This window comes from Anabas testudineus, chromosome 5 (genome assembly GCF_900324465.2).
Source record: "Anabas testudineus chromosome 5, fAnaTes1.2, whole genome shotgun sequence".
Classification (NCBI taxonomy): domain Eukaryota; kingdom Metazoa; phylum Chordata; class Actinopteri; order Anabantiformes; family Anabantidae; genus Anabas; species Anabas testudineus.
Genome location: NC_046614.1, coordinates 4,215,823 through 4,240,917, shown reverse-complemented (window position 1 = coordinate 4,240,917; position 25,095 = coordinate 4,215,823). Strand labels below are relative to the sequence as shown.

Below are 25,095 nucleotides of genomic sequence, written 5' to 3'. Positions count from 1 at the left end.
TCAGCTAACAAATAGTGCTCTGCAAGCTCAAGTCACATCTAGAGGCCTATGGGTGAATATGTGCAGACTGGAATAGTTAAATAAGATGTCAGTCAGCATCTGGACAGAGGAATGCAATACTGAGTGCAAAAAAACCCAACAGAGGCAAAGAGCTGAGAACATGAAATCAATACCTGTCCAGTATATCTTGAACTAAATTCCAGTTCAAAGTTGCTCGATGTCACTCACAAATCCAACAAAGACAAGCAATAAGCTAAAGCTGTTCCATAGGTTACTGTCACTTTTTCTTATATACATTTGATGAGTCTCCCTTTACCATTTGAAAGCAAATGCTAGGGTACAGCATGTAACTCATTCCACTGATAGCCAAGATGCAGACGATGCTACACTAAAATCAATTTGGGAACCCTCACCCATAAATCAGCACTTGTATTTTTGGCAAAATGTATGTTTCACAAGTCATGGCTGTGTAAAGCTTTGCCTGCTTAATGAAAATCAAATTCTACTGTATGTGTTTTTGTTGTTTTGTTTTTAAGTTGTTCACTAGCTATTAGCCAACTTATTTGGTGCTAAGAATGTAGCATACAGTGGGTGTATCAGAAAAACTCCATGGAAAACACTTTCCTACTGTGACTAAAATAATCTAACTGTTGCATAGTCTGACAGAGCTGGCTAATAACCTTTAGCTTGTTTGTCACTCAAGGTGATCCCTTTCACATTACACAGTCATTTCAGCCAATGTTTATATAAGATATTAATTGGTGTAGCTTTAATTTAATAGTTTGAGTGACAGTTAATCACATTCAGGTGCTTTCACACTTTGCTTCAGCTCCACTGAGCCTCACTGCACTTTTCAAAATTTCTAACTCCAATCTGTCCTATTAGTAAACTAAATGGGAGGTGTGAGATTGACAAAGTCCAAATGTTTGTTGAGTGCAGCACAGCATTTCCCTGTTCAATTGAGAGATGGGTCATAGAAAAATGATTTTAAATGTTTCTACTGTTATAAATGGCAAAATGATGATATTACATCTCCTTCCACCATGCTCGTCCTCTTTGTGGTGTGGAAATTGTCAACTATAGAAGAATGAAGGTATAAACTTGGTAGCATGTTGGTGCAGTGATTAGCCCTGAGAAGGCCTTGGGTCAAAATCTCAATAGTGCTTCTGTCTGGAGTGATGATCCCCATGTCTCCGTGTGGGTTTCCTCTGGCGGCTCTGGTCTCATCCCACACCAAATGTCATATATTTGGTAACAAAAATACAGTTGACCTTGCTGTTGGCTTAGGCACTGAATTCAGACTTCATCTCCTGGCACTGGAGAATGGCTGACCTCTGCTCCCTAAGAAGTTTGAACAGGTCAGCTTCAGAGGACAGATTCACCCACAGGGGACAAAAAGTATTAGTTAACTTTCTCTATCTGACAAATAATATCAGCTATCAGCCTTCAGCTCAATCCGACCTTAATAAACAGCTCTGACACATAAAGACGGCACCCCTGACAATTTGATGCAGTTAGAGATTCTGACTCAAAGTTCGCACACTCCTGGTTGGTGAAGAGGTACTGTAATAACCTTGAGAAGATGGTTATATTGAGATTCTATCAAATAAGTCTGAAGGATGACTCAGTAGCAGACACCTGTGATTGATGCAGCGTGATAAAAAGCCTCGCTCTGCATCTGACATTGATCTCCGCTCTGCGTCATGCTCTCGACTTCTGCTGAAGTCTGTTCTACTGGGTAAACAAAAGAGTGGCTAATAACCTGTCCCCATGTTTGATCAATGTTCACTCCGAGTCTGGTCAGGAGGCCCACATCACATCAATATGAGAAACATGAAGGTTGTAGTGCTGCCCAGAGAGAGCAAAAAGTGGAAAGACGGAAAGGAGGGTGGTATACGGAGAGACAAAAAGTGTCTGGGTGGAGTATTCTCCTGATAAATTAACTGCAACTCGCCTGCACCACTTTAGATTAAGTGTCCTTAATGCCTAAATCCCCCTAAATCTTGATTTAGGGGCATGTTTTAATATTTACCAGTAATTTCCTATGGTAAATCAGTTATCTAACAATTCAATACTAATTTGATTATTCTTGATGATTCAGCTATACAGATAAATACCAATACTGCATAAAGCACTTGGGAGCAAACAAAACTTACTTTATTTGAATACAAAATTGCTTTGAGTGCAAATTATTTGATCCACTGTAGACACATTCTACAGTTACAAAACTATGAATGAAATGGGGCAACAAAGGAAAAGTGTCATTGACTTGGAGATACAATAGTGTACTAGTACAGGTGAGTTCCTCTTCTTGATGGTATACTATAGTATACGACTTTCACACTGTATATAACAGTGTGAAAGTGGTCAAAGCGTTCGCTTTATTGGAAACCCCTCAGCAGGTATTTCAGGGTTGCAGGCGTTTTCCATCAATGTGTGTGCCTCACCTTTACTGCAGCAGTGAGGGCTAACTTTAGCCTTCACCTGCAGCAGCATTTCAACTGTGAGCTCTCATCAACCACGACCATCTTTATTGGTCTCAGCTGGCCTGGCTATTTCCCCAGTGGCTTTCCTATGTTGTTTGGGATCCAAACCCATTTTCTGTAAGAAATTATGTTACTGTGATATCACAGCAGCCTACTTCAACAGGGAATAAGGCTGCGGGTCAACCTTTGACAAGAGCCTCATCGATCAAGACCTAGTATTTGGCTTTCTTTATTTCATGAGAGATGGCTAACCTGTCCTTCCAAGACACTATGTTCAACTTGAAAAATGTTTTTAGTGCTCATGGATAGCAGAACCATGTCTACTTGTAAGGTTACAATCACATCTTCCAGAAAGACGAGTTTCTTCTTCACTTGTATTTCCCAGTGAATAGCGGACACATTCTTTACATAAAAGCCCTCTCTCCTCCTTTTTCTTCTTTTTGGAAATTGACATACAATATACAGTGACAAACACACTAATGTGGACTTCAAATTACTTACATTGTAAACAGAAAATAATGGTACTGCTATTTCACTGGTTTTCTGCATCAATTGATTACATTTACATTTATTTATTTGGCAGAAGCTTTTATCTAAAGCGACTTACAAAAGAGGTAAAAAGCAAGCCAAATATCTAAGCCAAGGAGAAGAACTATAAAGTAAAGTGCTGTAGGAAGAGCTGTTTCAGTTACATGAGATAAAAGTGTAAGATATTTTTAGTTACAACTCACAAATATCAATGCAACACACAACACAATATTTATAAACTGATAAAACACATACAGTCATGATGTTTATGTTATTAATGAACACATCTATCTTGACTAATCTCAAAAGTGGTTTCATAATTGGTTGAACGCAGCAGTAACACCAAGCAAGCTCTTCCTGTAGCTGTGGATTAGACCTGCACAACGACCAGGAGGAATTTTGAACCACTCTTCCTCACAGAACTGCTTCAGCTCAGATACTGTATATTCTTTGGAAATCTGGTGTGAATGGCTTTCTTGAGGTCATTCCACAGCATTTCACTTGGACTGTGTTTCAACTGGTTCACTCTATAAAGCATATTTTGTGTCTTTGAAGGCATTCTGTACTCAATGTACTTTGACTTTTTAAAAGCTGTCCCAGTCCAGAGGCAGGAAAGCAGCTCCAAACCATGATACTCCCTCCACCCTACTTCAATGTTGGGATGATGTTTTCATTTAGGTCCTCAGTTATCTTTTCATATTAAGCCTACTGCTACTATACTCCTACTACTACTACTACTACCACTACTACTGCTATCATTATAGCACAAGAGAGAAAACCACAGATGTAACAATTTCTCTCTAAATTTGAATCATTAATTTCCCCTCATGTATCAAACCACCTCAAACTGACAAGTTAGTGTAGCAAGACATCTACATAATGCACTCAGTCTGTCTGAACTGTCAAGTTCTGCTTCAGTCAATTTTCACAACCCAATAGTAATAAAATGTTTCATTAGATAAATTTAGAAGGTTGTTGATAACTGAAATGAAATCAGAACAGAAAGATATAAGGTTTATGAGACATGAGGAAAAACAGACAAATGTTTTGGTTTGTGCACACATTATTATGTGAAAACTTTGTAACTCAAACTCATACATTTTCTCTTTTAAACTTAAATTATTTACTGAATTAAAAAGCTTGCATGCTCTATTGCTTGAACTACGTTTTCCAGACATGAATTTATATTCAATTATATGTTTTTTAATTTCCAAGGTCGGCAAAAGAGGCAGTTCTATGTCTCCAACTGAGAAGAGAAACAATTTTGGGGAACTATAATCTTTTAGAGCCCTTACTTGCAGCACACATGCACACACACACACACACACACCCACACACACTGCGACTTTCTGCTGAACTTCTAAAGCAAGAAATTCACAAATGTAATTGAATGAATTAAATGAATGGTTCGTCCTTAATTCTAAGCTGAACGCTGCTCAAAGGCAAAAACAGAATAAACCAGTACTAATAGAATACTGTGATTTCCTTCTATCACTAATCATGTGAATACATTTCATGTTCTGAAGCCATGTACAGTATGTACTCTGCATCTTCAGACATAAAATATTCATACAAAGTCAACAAACCCACACTGCATGGGAGTTGTTAGAAAATGAATAATTACCCTCAAACCATAAAATATGAAAAATCTGGAAGTATAAAAAAGCGTAAATTATGAATGTGGGCATGGCAAGGAATGATAAATTTAAGTGATGTGATGTACACAAGCTGACACACAGAGGTGGACATCTTGTTGTCGCCACAGCAAGGCTGCACTTCTCCCAGTAAAATGTCATGCAGCCCATTCAGATCAGTCCAGGCTCATTTAATTCAGTGTTTCAGCAACTGAAAAATCCAAATTACAGGATGTTGCCATCTTGGTTGTGACCAGGACTACGTGGCAGTTATAATCTACATCGAACAAAGACAGAAAAGCACCGGCACAAAGCTTGTTGGATTCTTGTAAGGCACGAAGCTTTAAATTGTTTTCCACTGACCAGACACCAAAGGTCACAGTTACTCTGGAAACCAACAGATTCAACAGAAAAAATATTCAATTCCATTACAAAGAAGATAATTGATTTACTTGAATGTTGTGTGACTAATATGCTGTAATACTCAATATGAAAAAGTCAGGAAGTTCATTCAAAAAGTGAAAACATAACAACTAAGGATTTTTCTTTTTGTCCAAACAAACATTGGGGGAAACTGTGGATGAGGAGAGAGAGAAGACTGTCTACCAACTGCAGGGTTGGCAGTCCATAGCAGTCTCCAAGTGTCCTAGGGTAAGACACAGAACCAGTTGGTCAAAGTATAGTCCCTTTGGATAAAAGCAACTGCAAAAGCAATATGTACTGTAATACATACAACACACTAGCAATGGTGCTATGAGTGGTTTTTGACCTTCCACCTCTTATCCAAGAGGATTCATCAGTTCTAACTGATTAGATCCAAGTCACAGTTAAGTAAACTACATTGAGCTGGTAAAAACCTCAAGACCACTGGTGGCATTTTGTTCCAAAGGGTCATCACATGTGTTATTACAAGAGTCAAAATGTAATCAGTTATAGGGAGAGAGGCAGATGAGTGGTGTTGTGGAACACCTCATCTGTGGTTGTGATGGTTGTTCCAGTTTAATGTCGATAGATGCAGTACAATCACCTGAGCTGAGTTCACATTGTTCATGTCATGCAAGATGTATTAACTGAAAGCTAATCAATGTCGGACAAGCCCAGAGAGAATTAGCACTACACTCAATTCACCTCAGCTCCATGGAGTTTTTCAGCATCCTTTAACTCATTACTTTGAATGAACAGTTCACAACTGTATTGCCTGCAGCACCCCACATGACCTTTAACAGGTAAAATGAGATGTGAGAAAAGATGTCACAAAAAATATTTTGCATGAATCATTTAGATTCATGCAAACCAAGGCCACATTCTGCTTAGCAGACTGCTAACCAGAACAACTCCTCAGCAATGAAAAGAATTTGAGCTGTAATAACACCAGACAAATGGGACAGGGAGTTGCATTTTGCAATAATTAAATTTTAACTTGAGTGTGACATTCAGTGAACTGCAAAATTACTGTAGGCCTATAACTGCTCACTTCACATAAGGCATTTACAGTTTGCATTTGACTGCATTTACCTCAGTATTCTAGTGAGGCATCACCCATATCAACAGCACCTCTACCCTCCACCTTCTCTGCTCTGTGCTTCTGTTCCTGCTAGACCTTCAGCTCTCTGTGTCTCTCTCTTGAATCTCATTACTTCATTAGTTTCCCTGCCTTCCATTATCATTTCTTTTCTAAGCCTGGTAACATTAGACAAATCCCATCTCCGAAATACAGCTGATGTACTTTCCTTCACAAAGAAACTGGACTTGGAGCACAGTCCCAGGCGATGATTGCATAATGAGCTGCCTTAGTTAATTAAGAGCTAAATACACACAGGTTGCAATGTTGCAAATTGAAAGAACAGTGTAGCACAAATTTGCATTTACTCTCATGCTTGTCAATCTGATTTAAAGCGGGATTCAGTAAGATTTATTACCTGACTGCAGTACGGTTCAGTCAGTGAGAGGGCATACTGTTAAGGGGATGCTGATTGTACTGTAGTTGCTGATAGGACTGGAAGATGTACAGCAGCTTCCAATAATCCCGAACACCATCAGTAAGATTGTTGATCTGCATCACCCTGAGGCAGATATAGGATGTCCTGTGGGAGTCAAAGACAAGCACACAAAACAAGTGACTGAATGTTCTATTGGTAATCTCCTTGATGCTCATTCTCTGGAGTAGTGTGTCCATTTCCAGTCTACAGTCCAGTCTGACAACTGGATGTGAATATGAATTAGGGTTACATAAACTTCTTGACAAGTGGGACTTCCTGATGAAATCCCTCTTTGTGTTTTACCGAGCCTCATACTACATTTTTCTTGTTGCATCAAGACACAGAACAGTCAAATATAAATCGTTCAAACTAACTAAGAAGGATTTTCACAATAAGTGAGAAATGGCTCCCCACACATGAAATATTAAAATATCACAAATATGAATTATGAATATGGTTGTCAGGCAGGGATGTTGAGGGATTAAATGATGACACCAAGCAACACTGTGAATGATGACAATCACGTCCCGCTCCACCCATCCATGTACATTCTCAATCGTGCTCAGAGGGATGTAGCTGCGGGGAGGTTGCATCGATTGCAACGAAATGTCAAACGTGTCATCGAGAAAGCGTTTGAGTTATCTAATTTGCTTTGTTTGTTTATCTATTTGGAAATTCTAATGCCAGCATGCAGCCCATCTTGGCTGTGACTATGTGAAGGCAGATGGAAGAGCAACTGCAGATTACTGGTAAGATTAGAGAAGAGAATAAATATTTACTCATTTACACCTACAAGGTACATTCAATAAACACATCTGCTGCATTTATCAGGTGTTTAAAATGTTTAAATCTGTCATTTTACTGGGTGGCATATGAATGTCTTTTTTAAACTTTTATGGCCAATGTTCTGTATGTTGGGAAATATGTAAGCATGTAATCAGACCACGGGGCCCCCACCCCTTTAATATTTAGTCTTAAACCCACTACGAAACATAACGAGTGCTCACCGAATCCCTGCTGCTTCATGTTGATTTCTGTCAACAAGCAACAATGAACGCAACATTCACCAACACTATTCAGTCTATTACAGTGGAAAAACACAGTTTGTTTAAATTGCAGCATCACCTATGTTAAATATAGAATCTGTTCTTAACCTTACACGTTATGTGTTTGTCGGGCTGACAACCTGAGGAGTGATCACTTGTTCACTCGTTGTTTGATAAATGGGATTTGTGCAGTATTTGATGTGACGCTCAACTCGCTGTTGGAGAAAAAGCACAAACACACTCGCGGGTGGAAATTCCATGACCTGAAACATGAGCACTGTGCCCAGTGCATCTCCAGTCATCTGACACATGTAAACAACAGCTGTATGTCTTATTTTTAATAAATGTCTAAGACTGACTCATCATTTGACTAAAATATTTGTAAATCAAGCAACAGATTACTTTAGTGCAAGAGAGAGAGAGAGAGAGAGAGAGAGAGAGAGAGACAGCTGAGAGTCCCTAAAAAGTGACGCTAACTACCAGTGCAGTGTTCCCACAGTTTCTTGCCCCTGAAATGCCCTTTGCCTGTCTGTCTAGGTTTGTGTCAAATGCAGCACGCACAGCGTACAGACATGTGCACAAACATGTGGGAGGTTTCTTCAGGTGAAGCAGTGCCAGAGCAACGATCTACCATGTTTACTTTAATTAAATCATGTGCAAATCGTACCAGGCTGTTACAACGCACCACATGCCTCAATATATTTCAGAATGGTCTCAAAATTCAATAATCTCTATGTTATATAGACAATGTCAGATAGCTGGGGACAAGAAAAAGGTATACAGGTCAGGCAGGATGTGAAAATAATATGTGACTCATACAGTAAGAGCAGCATCAACACAGCATTTATAAGCAACAACTTGGGTAATGGTGAACAGTGATGTGGAAGGTATAGAGAGTGAGTTGAGAATGTAGTCAAGTTAAACAGTAAGGGACCAAAAACACAGCCCAACTATGAGCAAATATTATTCTGGCTGCTTTTGTTAAGTGTGAAATAAGCAATTAACAGGATGCTGTCAAATTAAACTAAACACTTAATGTAGGTTTGTGAGTGTGATTATCCAGCTCCAAAGAGTCATTATGTGCAAACCCTGCCCTGTGAGAGGGTGTTACTCAATTTTTTGGGGGCAAATTTCACACATTATTTATTATCTTTGTGTACAATTAAAGGAGCAAGTGTACAGATACACTGGTTAAAAGCAACACCGCCTGCTAACAAGAAACAAATATATATACATTTTCCTATCTGTTATGCAACAAGTGCAAATGCAAACCACTCTACAAGGGAAACATTTATGGTGAGAGCTTCCCACTCTCTGTTTGGACAAATAAATAAGAGCCCTGACGATTTTGGGCATTCTTGGAGAATTATGAGGCTTTTATTGTTTGTGGATTTCCTATAATTATTTGTAACAATGCCCTCTTCTCACCTTGTTGTGTATTTCTAAGTAGGCACAAAGGCTAATAAAACACCTGCAAGGCTCTAAAAACCATTCCAGAAAAAGGCTGAAAAAAGGGTGATGCTCTTTTCCTGCAAAGTGTAGTTTACACTACAAAGAGAATTTTGCAATGGTTTTATATAAGCATCCAGTGCTGTGATACAAATTTTGTGTTTCTCTATATATTCAATGTAAAAAAATAATTATAATAAAGGAAAAACTTATGCCATTGCTGAATGGCATAAATGCTTTTAGACTTGGACTGTTTAAAGAAGCCTTTTCTTTCAATTTGCATAATAATATTGGTTTCTAATATGTCCCTGTAATGTACATCAAACTGATACTGTAGCTGTAAAAGCCCTCTGCTAAGTATTTCCAAGTGTCAAAACATAACGTTAAAGGAGAGCTGAGGAAAAAAATGATTCCTCCAAGTGTGATATTCATTCCTCAAATAGCATTTTCAAGCTTCACAGAGCTTCTTGCTATTTTTAGCATTAGCAATTCTGCATTTACAACTAATAGTAATTGGAAATCATATAGTGCTATTCTGCCTTATTATTTTTATTTAAAGTACTTTACACTACTTCTCATTAACTATTCACACAGAAACTTATACACACACTCACACACTGCTGGTGGACTTCCCAGGCAGCTCGTCTGACCCACCAAGGGCAATGTGGGATTCAGCTTGTTGCCCTAGGACACTGGACAAATGACAGTAGGAGCTGGGAATCAAACCATCAGCCCCACGATTGGTGGATGACCACTCTACCTCATTAGACCTCTCAAAAAGACGCTCTTAAAAATGACCGGTACAACCCCTCACCCCCATTTGCAATTTGCTCTGTGACCTTTGTAAAACATGAATTAAGTTTGGGAATAAAAGACATAGACAAAGCAGCAGGATCACTGAGCTTCTGTGGTAACTGAAGACACGGCTGAGCCGCATGACGCTATAATGGTGTCAGATCAACATGCTATTTTATCCAATCCACCACTGCCATAAAAAGTGTTTTAAAAGTTTCACGTAATGTCTCTAGGACATCCGGACTGTCCCGCTTTTTAATCAGACCAAGTTTTTCTGCTGCTCCGGAGTCTCAGAGAAGCCAACGTTGCTGTGCAGCTAATGTGGCTACATTCAACAAGCTAACCAGGTAAAGAAAGACAAAACACAAACATTGAATGAGGCTGCTAAACATGAATGTGAATCCAGTGGTTTCCTCCTTTAATGAGGGATTTTCTTTTCTTTGGCTTAGTTTTTAAGGTTTATTCTCATTCACTGGGATAAAGATGAAAATATATAACATTCAAATCAACATACTGTCTTTTAGCAGTAAATTGGCAAAAAATATATATAATAAATATTATAATAGTGTGTATATTATTATAATACATTATTATATTAGATCTTTTTTATATAATAATTTAGACTTTATAAAGAGATAAAAGCAACAGAAAAATATCTTTCTCAAAGATGAACAATCACTGACTACTGATTTCCTTCTGCCTCCTGATCTTCAGACGTTGGGTTAATAAACTTTTTATAGTTAGGTTCTCACTGCATATGGTTCAGGTTAGGGAAGCGTTATGGTCAGGGAAAGAAACTCCAGACACAATGTCCTTCTTTCCTTTTTTCAACATTGTACTCTACCTGAGCTTTCTCTGGTATACTTAGGGCGTACATTTTTTAACACTGCCAGTCAATTGTTTAACATACCAAAGTTCATGTGTGTCTTTCAGGGTTTCACTTTAAGCAAACTAACTAAGTGTTAACTATGGCCCAGGCCAGGAGCTGTGGGAGTTGTTCCTTCTGTCCACACGTTAACAGAACACTGATCAGGTCAGCAGAGAACCTGCAGCAAATTTCAGATCTGAGATCAGAGATCAGATCAGAGACACTCACACAGGCATTTCACCCATGGCACACAGAGAAAGAAAGAGGCAGTGGGCACACATCCAGTCCTCAGCTTAACTCTACTGTTTGTATAGAGTCATTCATCTCCTTATTAGGCTCAGTGCTGTGGCTGAAAGGAAGCTACAGGAGCTCTCTGTGTTATTGGTGTCAGTGTCAGAGGATTTCTAAAGATGCTGAACGAGCTTGGTGCTATTTGTTTAAGTATAGACAAAGACAGGCCCACAGTGACTGAGCCTGAAAAAGCGAGTCAATACCACTCAACAACATTTCAGACATTGTCGTTTTAACTTTTCCGGACAGATTCAGTCAAGTACAAAGCACCAGTACTAGACATGGACTGCTATATGGCAACTGAAATCCAACACCAAGCATCTTAATCTGTGGACTGGAGTGTTTGGCAGAGCTATGTGTTGTTGGCGTAAAGAGAGTGAGATTGCAGCATAAACGCTTCTACCAGAGGGACATCAATCATGGCATGAATTATAAAGGAGCCACTCATTACTGCTGCCAAGACAAAAACAGAAGAGAAAACAAATCAATGCTTGACAGAGAATCCATGAACGATCAGTACATGCAGAGTGAAATGTTTTATTCCCAAAAAATAACAATAATAATCTGTGGGGCAATTAAGAACTATGCTGCTGATGCCAGAACACTGAATGTTTCTCCTCCTTGCCTTGTGTACAGGTGTAGGAGAGAAGTGAGCGCGTTGAACCGGGCGTGACAACAACACACAAAAACATTAGTGATCAAAAGCCAAGCACACAGCAGTTTAAGATAAGAGTGGACCCACCCCCCCTAAAAAACTGTGCATTGTCCCCTATAAAACCATATCACTGCTACTTGATCAACAGAGTGACGCTGGGATTTGTAGTAAAGCGCATTCTGGTTCACAATGTTGCTGCACCAGCGTATGATTTCAGTGAGAAGGCTGCTGCAGATGAGAGCGCTGCTCTGATTATAAATCAGCAGCATTATTAATGAGGTGAGAGGACACTTATTGGCACACTGAGGAACAAGGCAGTAAAGAGGAACAACAGAGCATGCAGGTGATTTGGCTATGATGGATATACTGTATACACAGAAGATTACAATCAATCCACTTACAAACCACTTAAAACAAGTCACACACTGTGTATGTGATATCGTTTAAGTTATTTCTTATGTTTCTTATGTATTTTTCATTGTAGTGGTGCAGAGACTTCTTTTTACTTAAGTGACAATTCACCATAGTGAACATCACATGGATGGCTCACATGGATTGTCCCATAGTTGCATCATATTAAAAAGGATTATTTGAAGTCTCTCTAATGTCAAAAGCTACCACATAGCACATGAACGCACCGCAGAATTTCAAAAGACTGTTTTCAAAGGCCTCAGACTCCCACGCCAGTCGACGTCTACTAACTCAAGATCCTGTACGTCACCTTCCCAGTGTCAATGAGTGTGAGCTCCCCACAACAAAAATAAATAGCAGATATATCACAGTCACCTCCTGGACTTGCACATCCTGGCTACCTGCAACCTAAATGAGCCATGCTTATGCAATCTACTACTGCCACAATGTACATACTTTAAAGAACATTTTATAAATGAATAATATCTTCAATAGTCATAGAGATAATAAAGCCAACTAATGTTGGGTCTCAACACGGTATTTGCCTTCTTCTGAACAAAAAGTCAAGTTAAAGGTAATGCTGTAAAATGTGCAAATGTACAGTGTCAGAAAGTGCACAGCAACATGCTGCACATGGGATGCATAACCTCAGGCTGGTCATAGCATCCATGTGTCCACAACATTATAACCACTGCATAGTTTTAATGTGGTCATTGGTGTCTACATTAGGCATTTTGAATGTTGACATCATATCATATGGCAGTTATAAGCTGCTATCACACCCTGCTATAATTATCACACTGTTATACTGTAATTATGTTTCAATAGAGGCAAACCACGCCTACCAGTAAGGCAGAAGGTGTGTATCATCAGTGCATGTTTTAAACAGCCAACCAAAAGCGGCTGACTAGGCACTCGGGTGTCCCTATTAACCCACATCTCTGGTCCAGATAACAAGTGATAACATTCAAAGTGGGCAGCTATCAGAAAAATATATAAGCAAATGAATGTGGTTTTAAAATGGAAAGGAATGTAAACACACAGTATGCCCACTCTGTAATGCTGTCCTTTTTCTTTAAAAAGTAGAAAGCATTAATTTATCAGATCTGCAGATCTCTTTATTTCACACACGATCTACTAGCAGTGTGTTTTTGTGTGGATTTGATGTTTGATGTAGTCCAGACTGCTTGTATGTATAGCACAGTTGACTGTTCATTGGTCTGCACAGCAACAAGCAAAGTGTTGTAACAAACTGAAATGCATGAGCCACGCAGAAAACACATAATACATGTGTCACATGCTCCCACAGATTAAAACTGAGAAGTGTAAACACATACACAGTGTGGAGAAATGACTGCCTGGATCTGCCTTCCAACCTGTCCGACCAGTTTAGAAGCCACACAACAAGCCAAAAGAGACTGGAAGTAGACGGTGTGTCTCCTCCTCCACAGACCATTCCAACAGTCCATCGACACACAAATTTCCCATCACTGAGTATCACCGGGTCCCATCCAGCAACAGGGCAGACAGCCAATGTCTGCATGCAAGCTACACCCACATGCTTCACTGGATATCTGGTGCATGGTCATCTTTCAATCTAATTACCACTGAAAATATAATGAAGAGGTCAGAACTACACATCAGCACCGGCAGCAATATTCAAACAGTAACCATGAGAAAAGTGTGAAAAGCCTTACATGCAGCTTCATCATGTAAAAATAATTTTGTGCAAATCAACTCTGGGTTTTTGCCCAGCTGCAATAAACACGTTGTGAATTTTGACTTTTCTTTGCAAGTCTAATCCCTGCTAATCCTGTTTCTTATGTCTTGTTTTATGTATTTAAAAATATAAATATAAACATATAAATAGTTTGCACTGAGGTCGACCTTAGCTCGGCCTATTTTCCCTCAGTTCAGCTTCCTACAATGTGCAAGACGCAGGCAATTACACACTAAAATCTTTGGGGAAATGGACACAGATGAACAATGGAATTAGTCTTCCTCCACAACTGTTGAATGCAGAGGCTCTAATTAATGACTGCCAATTGTTAAGTGGCCAAAAGGAGACAATGGCTGGTGGCTTGGTTTCTTGGAGGAGACTAAAATAAGTGAAGAAAAATATTTTCCTCCCATATGCACACTACAATGAAGGCAGAATAAACAGCCTGCAAAGAGGTGGCCAACTTTGCCTCACATATAAATTCTACTTTACTGTGAGCAGGCAAAAAAAAGAATCAGCAGCATTAAGGGTATCGTTGCACCAGATTAAAGCCAGACAACAACATGATGACTCTCATCCTTAAGAGGCAGGGGGTTTGTTCAAAAAGGTGGCAGTCGAGAGAGGGGGTGGGAGGGCGAGGGAGACGAGTGTAGGTATGCAAAGGAAGTGGAGAAAAATGGAGAACCTGCTGACTCACTGTAATCATCAGGCTGAGGCGCACAGAGCGGCGGCTGCTCGCCTGCCTCCCCCTCAGAAGGACAAAGTGATGCTTCCCACCAACTGCGAGGAGCTACATGACTAAAGGTGGGAAACAGAACAGTGAACTAAAACTGTCTCGTGGTATGAAATAGCTTCCCTTTCTCTCCTCTCACATCCGAGGGCAGACAGAATGATGCAATCTGAGAAAGGCAATATATCACCTAAAGCATAAAAAAAACATAACAAAAACATAAAAAACAAACAAACAAACGAACAAGACTAAAAATGAAAGCCTCGATCTGGACAGGCAGCAACAGGATTGGGAGAAGGGAGCCTCGATGCGAGGGGTACCAAATAACTGTGCGCACTGTTGCTGGCGACGCCCGGGCACACTATTAAAGATCACGCAGTGGAGCAATATGATGTTCAAGTGTGCACCATAACAAGATTCTGACGGGACTGCAGCGGATGCAGCATCCTGATGAGGCTTAATTCAATTCACGCAAAACAAAAGCACTCTGCCACTGTGAGTACTGTCGCTCAATTCAGCCGGAGTAATGCTGTGTGATCCTCTTTTGGTTATTCCAAACAAAGCTGATAAAAGAGCATGTAAAACAGAATAAGATTAGGTCTCTGTGCACGCTGGGTAAACAGACACAGCAGCTGCACCGCATTAAACCACTGTAATTAAAGCCACATCAGCCAGCAATCAATACCACAGTGCTGCTCATCAGTTATCAGGTATTAGTTACATGGTGTGTAAATAGGGTGTCATCTGTGTGTTGAAAAGTGTAAATAACCCCAAACCTTGTATAAAAATCTCACGTTTTTCTTCACTTTTCACCAAGAGGTCACTGATAAATACACTACCAATGTGCTTCTGTACCCTGATGATGTTATCAGGGTTATTTTCTGAGGAGGCTCCAGGCTTCAGATATTTACTATACGGTAAACTTGTGTTATAAACTGTGGATGTGGGAGTTAGAACGCTCAGGGCATTAAATAGGTAAGGAAAGCCTGAAATTGCTAGATGAATTGCATTATGGGAAATGCAGGCTCTCAGGGTTTTTGAAGCTGAACTTAAGAGGGGTGAAATGATTCTCCAAATCCACGGGTAGGCTTCAGAAATCACTTTTAGTGCTAAGCTTTGGTTCATACTGTACCTTGGTTACTGTTTTGTTTTGTCACTGCTGGGTTTCTATAAATGGAACACTAAACCCTACTGAGCTCTGAGCAGTTAAAAACACAGCGGTCCCTGAACACCTCACCAGAGCTGACACTATACACAATACAAACACAATAAGTGGTCATTACTGAGAATTGTCAACTGCATCGAAATTACATTCATGTTAGGGCAAAACATAGGGGGGCTAGGAAATGCATTATATCAGTGGCAGTAAAGATGTGTCAGTGTCTCTTTGTATGCATCTGTGATTGGTCACTGGAGTTCAGCGGGCAGGAAGAGACGTGACCACACTCACCAAGCTACAGAAACATGGCAGGTCTAAGGAGACTCAGCTGGGCCAACAGCAATGACAGCCAATCGCAACACCCACACACATGCACATGAACACACAACACTACCTGTTGCACGCCTTGGCTACTTTCATCACTAGTAACATCAGGGTGACCCCGCACAACTATGCAGCATTCCAGACCTGCGCCAAGTGCAACACCATATACAAAATAAACTATGACTTAGATAGCTGCCGGAAAATATCCCTCCCCTGTGACTGTTTCTTTCCAACAGAGAAGTCTGAGAAGTCAACAAGAAATGACTGTGTTAACTTGCAAGCGCGAGGAATTATTGCTTCCAATGAGACACAGAGGAGAGGAGTGCTGCCTCGACCTCACTGGATGCCTCGTACAAGCTCATTTGAATTGCAAATGGTGGTAGGCAGCATGCTGGGCTGCGAAATCCCAGCAGCACCCTCGGGCATGTGAGCTCCCGCACAAACATTGACATGTACACACTGGTAGCTTTGTGTATACACACTACAGTAAAAGAAAAAATCTTCAGTGCATTTGAACTCTGCATTATCACACATTCACATCCAAACATTGGCGAGCATACAGTGGTGAAAATGGTGCTGAGGTGAGGTAGTGGCTCCACAGCAGTAAGGGGGAGGTGGAGAAGAAGCATCAGGTGATACTCAGGGGGTGGGAGGCTGATACACGAGGCACAAGAGTGTGTCCAGCGTTAACGACGTGGATGCTGTGTGACAGCAGGTCTGCCAGCTGAGGCTGACAGGCGTGTGTGCGGCCTGGAGAAAGAGTGTGACGTCGTGTCATGAGCCCACCGGAGTACTGCAGAAGGCAACGGAGCCACAGCCTGCACTGGCAACCAACAACATGTGTGACGAATAAACTGTCAGTGCTAGCCAGTCGCAACTGAAGAGAAGTTAGATAAAGGCATCCTGGAGCTGAAACATTCCTCTTCACTAATGTATGTAATTCCACAATAAGCGGTGGAGACCTGGGGGTCAAAGGTGAAGTCAGGTCCACACATGAACTTGAAGCATGCAGCAGGCCAAAACAGCAAAGTACGGCCCTGCCACCTCTGTTCAGCTAATATGTGTTTCTGTGTTTCTACACTTTGCTCTCAAGACTTTTTTACTGTGAGTTCATACCTAAGGAGGCCAAATCCACTTTATTATTGAAAGTACACTCAACCACTTTGTGTAGGCAAATCAGGGGTGGGGCTGAGAGGGTGTGACAGTGGCAACACTGTGCAAGTTTCCAGTGTGTGTGTGTGTGTGTGTGTGTGTGTGTGTGCATCTGTCAGTGTGGCTGTTGCGTAATTAGTGCGTTTGTAGAACACTCTGACTGAGCCAGCAGCGGATACAGTTTGCCCTGAAAGAAACAGACAGCAGCTGGTCTCATGAAGTCAGACGCAAGTTGGAAGGATGTGGGGGAGAAAGAAATCCGCGAAATAAAAGTCCGCGCAGAAAAGACACGAAAGGGAACCGTGGGGAGGTTGAACTGCCTGTTTGCAGGCTTGATGTCTACAGTGTCTGGGCCAGCGGGCACGAAACGACGCTGCAACTTGCTTGTGCTTCATTCCCACAATATTACTCATCCTCCAGTGGAGGACGGCGAGCAAGCGGACAAACTCCATGCGCCTTATACAAATGTGGTGTATTAAGCAGCTGCCTTTTCTCCGCAGCAGCGCCGAGAGAATATAACAAAGCGCCGTAGTCACAGACGAATTACGTCTGTTTTTTTTTAAACGGACACATGCACTGGTAAAGATCTCGGAAACGTCAAAGCCCGACATTCAACAAATCGTTTAATACAGCTAAGACTGTGGTTATAACGAGAAGAGCAAAACTGGGCAGGGGAGAAAAACATGAATATTTCAACATACCCTCCTGTCAGACAGACATCCAGGGGAGGACCATGGATAGTGCGCACCAGGGGAGGTCAGTCCTGCTCCTGCCGCCGCTCCGCGTTTATTCCCCGATTTACGACAAGGGATTGTGTCGGTTGTTATGCCGGTGAAAAGCCTAATGAGAGAAAGAGGAGGAGGAGGAGATAAAGAGGGAGGGACGCTGTCAGATGCGGAGAGGCAGGAAGGTGAAAGACACACGCTCACACAAACACAGCACAGTCTGCGTACACGCGTCGAGCGTGCGTGTTCAGGGGAAATGCGTAAAGACAACGCGTGCGTTACTCCCGCAACAAACGTTCCTCTCTGTCAACAAGTACTCAGATCTTCAAAATGTGAAAATAAAACACAAGGAAAGTGTCAACATGGTGAACGAATCAATCACTGGTTACACAGCAGCTGCGTTCAAGCACGCGTCGGCTATTTTTGTTCTGAGCAATGTTTTGATTATTCACCTGATTCAAATGACTGAGCGTGAGAAGGTGATCATTTATTAGGCAGAATCTATCTCTTGGTTTTAACAAAATATTGAAAAAACGCAGTAACTACATCAGAGAAGTTGCTGTTATTTCTTGCGGTGTCGTCAGGATGGCACAATTCCTTTGATTTCATCACTTCGACCGCTGCTACAACAACACACAGCCTTCGACTCCTTCACCTTTGCATACAGAGATGATGGGATTTATTAGCACAAAGGACAGCGAGATCCGAGCCACCCACTGTTACAGGTTTGTTAAAATAGCGGGAACTTGCCCATTAAAATCGGTAATACGTAGGTATCAGTTCCCCATTGTGCCTGCTGAATTAACAAAGTATTTTAAAAGGCAAGCTGGGTTTGATTTAATTAATCACTGATGAGGGTTTGCTTTTACTGATTTGATTAATGACTGTGGGTTCCTGACAAAAGCACAGTTTAATATCTCAGCAATACAGAGATATTACTAGAAGCCTCTGCACAAAACGGAGCTGGGCCTACTAACCAGATGCTGTAAACACTATACTGTAAGACAGTATTGTTAGGCTGGTCTAAGGTCAGGCAAAGGGTATCTGTGACACAAATGAAGTGACACAATAATGTCCTTAATAAAAGTCACAGTGCTAGGAACTGAACACTTGGGGTGGGGCTGTTAGTGCATGAGAGGGCAGCTGCCTCCCCTTGCCCTCCTGTAGTTCCACTCCTGCTTAATGGAGACATCCACTGATTTAGCATTACAGTACTGTTGGACTGGATGGCCAGTAAAAACAAATAAACAAACAAAGAGAATCTCAATCGATACAGCAGAAGCAGAGACAGGCTTTTTCCTACATCATAGTACAATTTACCGTACTCTTCTCCAGAGAGTGTGGTTAGACATTCTGTGTGTGATGTTATGTTAATACAGTATTGCAATGTAGCCTTGAGCTGATGTCTCCCAGCAGAGTTCAGAAGTGGACTGCAGAGGTCTGGGTAACTCACTTCTTACTAACTCTACAGCCAATGGATTTTGCTCATCACTTCATGCAACTCCCCAGTGGCAGCTTTATATTACCTTCTTGACATGTGCAGTACTACTTCTCTCTAAACAGACATAGGTGTATAAATTGGCGGAGTTCCCCTTTTGAAGCTGGTCTTATGCCAAAATCTCATTTTAAGATTTTGCATATTCCTGAAGTTGTTTGTTTTAAGCAGATGGAGTAAGCTAGCTGCCAGCCAGGTGTGTGTGGGTGTAAAGTTTCGAGAATTGTGCCACAGAAGGGCCAGGTGGCATTCAAGCATAGAAAAACTGAAAACACTGCACAGGAAGTGTGAGGAACGGGGACTGTTAATAAGGGTCCAGTAAATTATTTTTGTCCTTGGGCTCTTAAGGAGGTTAATCCAGCTGCAGTTGATGTTTTTTATAACCTTTGAAAACTTAAGGCCAAACCAACATTGAGTGTTAGCAAGCATCCTGGAGGCTTAGTCAATCCAAGCGAGTAACCATAATGACTATAGTGTGTTATACTCATCAAATCATCTAATGACCCCTGTTACACCACTTGGAAGTGTCTGAAGTGCAATGCTTCTGCACTCATTAATCGAGCTTCCGCCTTTAATTTGTAGCACATGTATTATTTTTTACAAGATTGCATCAGTGGGACTTTTTTCACTGACTGATAAAATTGTATTTGAGCATACAGTCTGAGACATCACCATTTTCAGGGGTCACTTCTGTATGAATTGGAGTTTGATACCTGGGTATTGACTTATGTTGATAGCACTTCTGCCTCGAGGACATAAGCGAGAATTCAAAAACCACCCATGTGGATATATACTGTACATATTCCTGTTTTCTCTGAATCTTGTTGAAGCCAATAATATCAGTATGCACAATGCACCTTGCTACATAAGCCAAGAAAAATACTTCAAGTATTTACACATTGATTTATGCTTCGAAGCTCCCATTGATACACAGAAAACTGTTTAAATTGCAGGTGGACAAATCAATCACAGCTACTTCAAAGCCTCTAAGTACTAAAGCATCTCTTTCTTCTTCTGCAGAAAACAACACTGCAGGTGATTCTTCCAAAGGGATGTGATGACCAGGAGAGTAAAGCAAGTACACACAGAAATGTTAAATAAATGCACAAATCACTGTAATAATAATATTCATGGGCAATCATACATCAGAATAGAAATAAACTAATGCTTTGTGCTAGTCCGCTGGTCACAGTTTGATTATCAATTAAAGCAGCTGAGTAAGCACAAAGATAGAGGCTCAGTACTAGTACTGTTTTTACAAGATGCATTTTGGATGCTGTTTGAAATGTGAGGCTACTTACTCTTCTGCTGTATATGATTTACACCCTGCCCTGCTCTTCCATGTAAAATCTATACATGAGAAGCTGCCAGCTGTTTTCTTTCCAACAATGTTATGTAATTTAGAATATACTATATTGTACCAATCAACATTACATACTTCAACTGTTACATTACCATCTCTTGGAATTAATATTTTTACTTCTATTTTTACTTCTTTGAGTACAAGCATTTGTGAATAATAGCATAAAACTTTGAAAACCTCACTTCACTTGTAGTCGCTTTGGATAAAAGCGTCTGCTAAATGACTAAATGTAAATGTAAATGTAAAAAAGATCAGACAGTCACAGTGAAAACTGGTGGAAGCTTAATTAGTATTTTATCTTATCTTATCTTTATCTTATCGTATTTGCAGTATTTGTTACTTTCGTTCGGTCAGTTCACCTCAGTTTAGAAGAGATTAGTGCTACAGCTGGATGGTGCTCGTTGTCAGAGGTCAGAAGTAAAACAGAGCTTTATTCCAAAAAAAACACAGACATTAAGTGTTTCTCCAAAAAAATATTGTTCTAGTCGTTGTATTGAGACCACAGTGAAATGTCAAAGCCGCAATACTGAAGCCCACAGACATGCTTTTCTTTTGTGTATTCTTTATGCTGCTGCAGATTAAACTAGTGGTCTGTTTATGACTCCACACAAGACATACTGCAGACAACGGAAAACAGCTGAAACCCCACAAGTTGTGGTTATACATCATCTACTGTGTTATTACACCTCTAATCCATTTTGCCAGTGGAGCTCCAGGACAGCTTGGGACAGTGTTTCTCAAAATTAGATATTATAGACAATCTATGGCTATGACTTCCCAGACAAGCTTTAAAAATTCTATTGACATCTGTTAATAACTGCAGGTTGCTAATCAAAGACAGCAGGAATACCTGATGTGAATCAATTATCTTCCCTAGAATATGCTGCTTCCAGTGAGGACAAAACATCATATTCTTTTATTTATCTCTTCTCCTTTCCCACCTGCACACTCTTCTATCCCAGCACGCAATAAGTGGAAGACCGGGAAGCACAAGTAGGCAGTCGACCACATGACTAACACAAAGAGACAGATGCTCACCTTGAAGCTGATGGGTACTGCAGAGTCTTCAGTCTGACGCTAAGGAAGAAAACACACTTGATATGAACTTTAAAGGGTTGGCAAACTAAAAGAGTGTACTGGGTATGACAGGAACAGTTTTGACTGACCAAGTGGATAATTTTCATTAAGCATATTTTTCAGTGGTTTTATGCATGGATTCAGGCTTTAGTCGGGGCAGGAAAGGTTGTCAGATCATATAAAACCTTCTGCTACAGCCTCGAGTTTCATACTGCACTGAGTCCTAAGGTCTGCTGCTACATTCACCTGCTTGAGGATGACATGCTCTGATGATGTGATGCACTACATTGAGAATCAGCCATCATGTAAACAGTGTAGAAAGCCCATAACTATAACTTGGTCAGTGATTACATTTCCATTTTTTAGCTACCCATCCTCGTTTCACATTTGAGAGAGTATTAAACTGTGACTGTGGGTGCTTGGATCATTGTGGGAACAAAGTCAGTCAGTGTGCTGCTGATCAGATGGAACCAGTTAAAGTTGTCTATTTATGCATGTTCATGAAGAATGAGCAACTGACATTTTTTATATTTGTACAGTAAATTTAGCTTCTCATCACATTATATCATATCTTGATTAGGTCCATTGTAATGGAACAGTGGATTAATGTTCACACATCCCTTTGTTCAGCTGTTCATCATTTTGCCATTGTTGGTACTATTTGATCTGCTACCCAAGGCCAGCTATTTTAAAATATATTTTTAAAATAAAGATCAATATACAAATTACATTAACTGTCATCAAATCGTCATCAGTTAACCCAGCTGTTACCTTTCCTTTTAAATTATATTTGCAATTATAGTTTAGTTGTATTGAAACCTCACTGTTAGGGGACAAAATTGTCAAGGCACACTAGATCAGTTTGACTGAAATGTTGTCAAGTTTACTTTAATAAATAAAAACGTTTATTTATGTACTGCTAAAAGAAATACATTTAGCTTGCTACTCCACAAGGTAGGAGGCATAAACAGCCTTGTTACTAAGAGGTAAAAGCTGCAATTTCTCTGTCTAAATAATATTTTTCTAAAATAGTTTTTACTAAAAGTATTCTTGAAATGAATATGGAGAGGTGCAGTTCAAGCCCTCTGGGAACCACACATTTTGACAGGCAAGTGCAGCAGTGTATATTTTCATCCTCTGGGGTCTTGTCAACTATTTTCTAATATTGATGCCTTAAATAAGACTGCCTCCAGAAACCTGAGAACCCATTATAAACAATTGGTGGAGGCCCCTTAAAAAATTGTAATTTCTTTGTAGAACCAATTATATCCATTCAACGATACATACTGTATCTACTGTTTCCTCAAATAATAAAACACCAAAGAGAACAAAATACATTTCACTGTCCAAAAAAGTTCATCCATTGGCAGTGGTGTGAAGCGTACCCCAAGCAAATACTGAAAATTATTTAATATAGTTTTAAATTGGTTAGTTCTGGAGCATTCCCATTTATCATAATGTCATAACAACAAATACAGAGGAGTGTGGAGTGTAGCAGAGCAGGAAGAGGAGCAGATGCAAACACTAGCTTAAGTTACATGTTGTAGCTTTAGCAGACACATTTGTTTGTTTGTTTATTTACTATAAGTCAAATGTTTGGACACATATTGCCATGTTTTTTATGAAAAGATGTACATCTTTTTTACATGGCATTTCCAGCTATCTGATCTGATGTTATAAAATCTGCTTTTCTTTGGTAATTTTTTTGCAATTGCAACAGTTTGACTAATGGTCTATATATTACAGACATACACTAAAATTATAAATCTCACAATCTCTTATATTTTACACTTTACTACACCTCTGGAGCCCATTGAGGCCAGTGTAGGATTTTTATTAAATGTTATTACACTCTCCTCAGTCTTTTTTGTCTGCAAATGAAGCGTGTATAAAAATAGATGGACTAAATTTGAAAAAAGATAAGCATTCGCTTGCTAGGTTTTTTCCAGGTTTCCACACAGGCCAGAAATCAAATCGGGCTGCTTCTTGCTGTGCACTTCCTGCTGATCCACCGTGCCTCCCAAGAGCAGCCTTATCTCTGCAGTATTTTAGCTCCACGTAAAGACTAACTTTTTAGTTACGCACAAGAGAGTAGTGTTTTGAAAAGCACCTGGGAAACCATTTTTCTAATTCTCGCTACCATTTTCACAATTTTTCAGGCCATCTGTTTATGTAAAACAGTCACATCCCCAACTATTTTCCTCTCTATGTGACAAAGTCTGGCATGAAATGATAAAGTGGGCCCGTCCAAGTGATTTACAGTGTTTTTGAAAAGACTCAGAGGAGAGCTGCGGCATCCTGATTCTTCCCTGTCTGATCCTTTTCTCCTCGCCGTTACCCCCCCCCCCCCCCCCCCCCCCCCCCCCCTCCCCCGGGCTATCTGTTTGCCCGGACACGGCTATTTCCTTCTCTTCATTTGTTCCACATGCATATGACCTTTTCTGTAGCAATAGAAGGTGGCTCAAATGCAAACACAAAAGGTTAAATTAAAGTGCAAAATTCAGAACAGAACAAATAAATGATGGGACCAGGTTTGATCTTTTTTTTATTCATGGAAAATATATAGTGGATGCTTTCATGCTTTTAACACTGGAGTCTTCCATCTTTGTTCAACCTATCAGCAAGCTCTACGATGGTCAGGTGTTGATTTCCTATTTATTATGGGACGCTAAAGAAAGGCTGTCTGCAATTTAAGCCATCTGTAGCCATACCCAACACATATCTGTGCAGCATCGGGGGTCAGAGGGGAAGCCACCTGTTATGCTCCATCATGCATGTGTGCCTGAACAGCTCTGATGATTACAGACGGCAGCACAGCTCTGTTGCAGCTGCACAGGAAACCAGCAGTGGTACCTAGAACCTCGCAACTCCTGCCCACATCTGGTCATCACAACAACAACAAAAGCCCACTGACGAGGACTCCAGCAACATCTACACTCTACAGGGACATAATAAGGCTCTGAAAATAAATTTTTCTGTCAAATAAGGTAAATTACAGATAGATGAGGGCTTGAAAGCAAAAAAATAAATAGCATTGAGAGAAAAGTTGTCTGAAGTTGAGGGAAAAAGGGGAAAAAGACACTAAAAGTCCAAATAACTTTTCGCTGGTGGTCCTAACCTCCCCAAATCATGACAATAACTTGAAACTACAATACAGTAGTTTGATGCAGTATATTATCACAATAGCACAAAGAAACACTTGATAGAT

General features: G+C 40.3%; 1 protein-coding gene across 7 annotated transcripts in view; it reads right to left on the bottom strand.

The window, feature by feature from the left end:
* LOC113153402 (band 4.1-like protein 1) overlaps positions 1-18,136 on the bottom strand; it is a 71,203-nt gene extending 53,067 nt beyond the window's left edge. For 2 of the 7 annotated variants that reach the window (XM_026347012.1, XM_026347011.1), the window contains exons 1-2: positions 17,929-18,133; positions 6,568-6,732 (exon numbers count right to left, since the gene is read on the bottom strand). The gene's annotated coding sequence lies outside the window, so the exon portion shown is untranslated. Of the gene's footprint in view, positions 1-6,567; positions 6,733-17,928 lie in introns of all 7 variants that reach the window. The other 5 variants (XM_026347008.1, XM_026347013.1, XM_026347014.1 and 2 more) reach the window with 5 other exon arrangements.
* Positions 18,137-25,095: the final 6,959 nt, after the last annotated feature.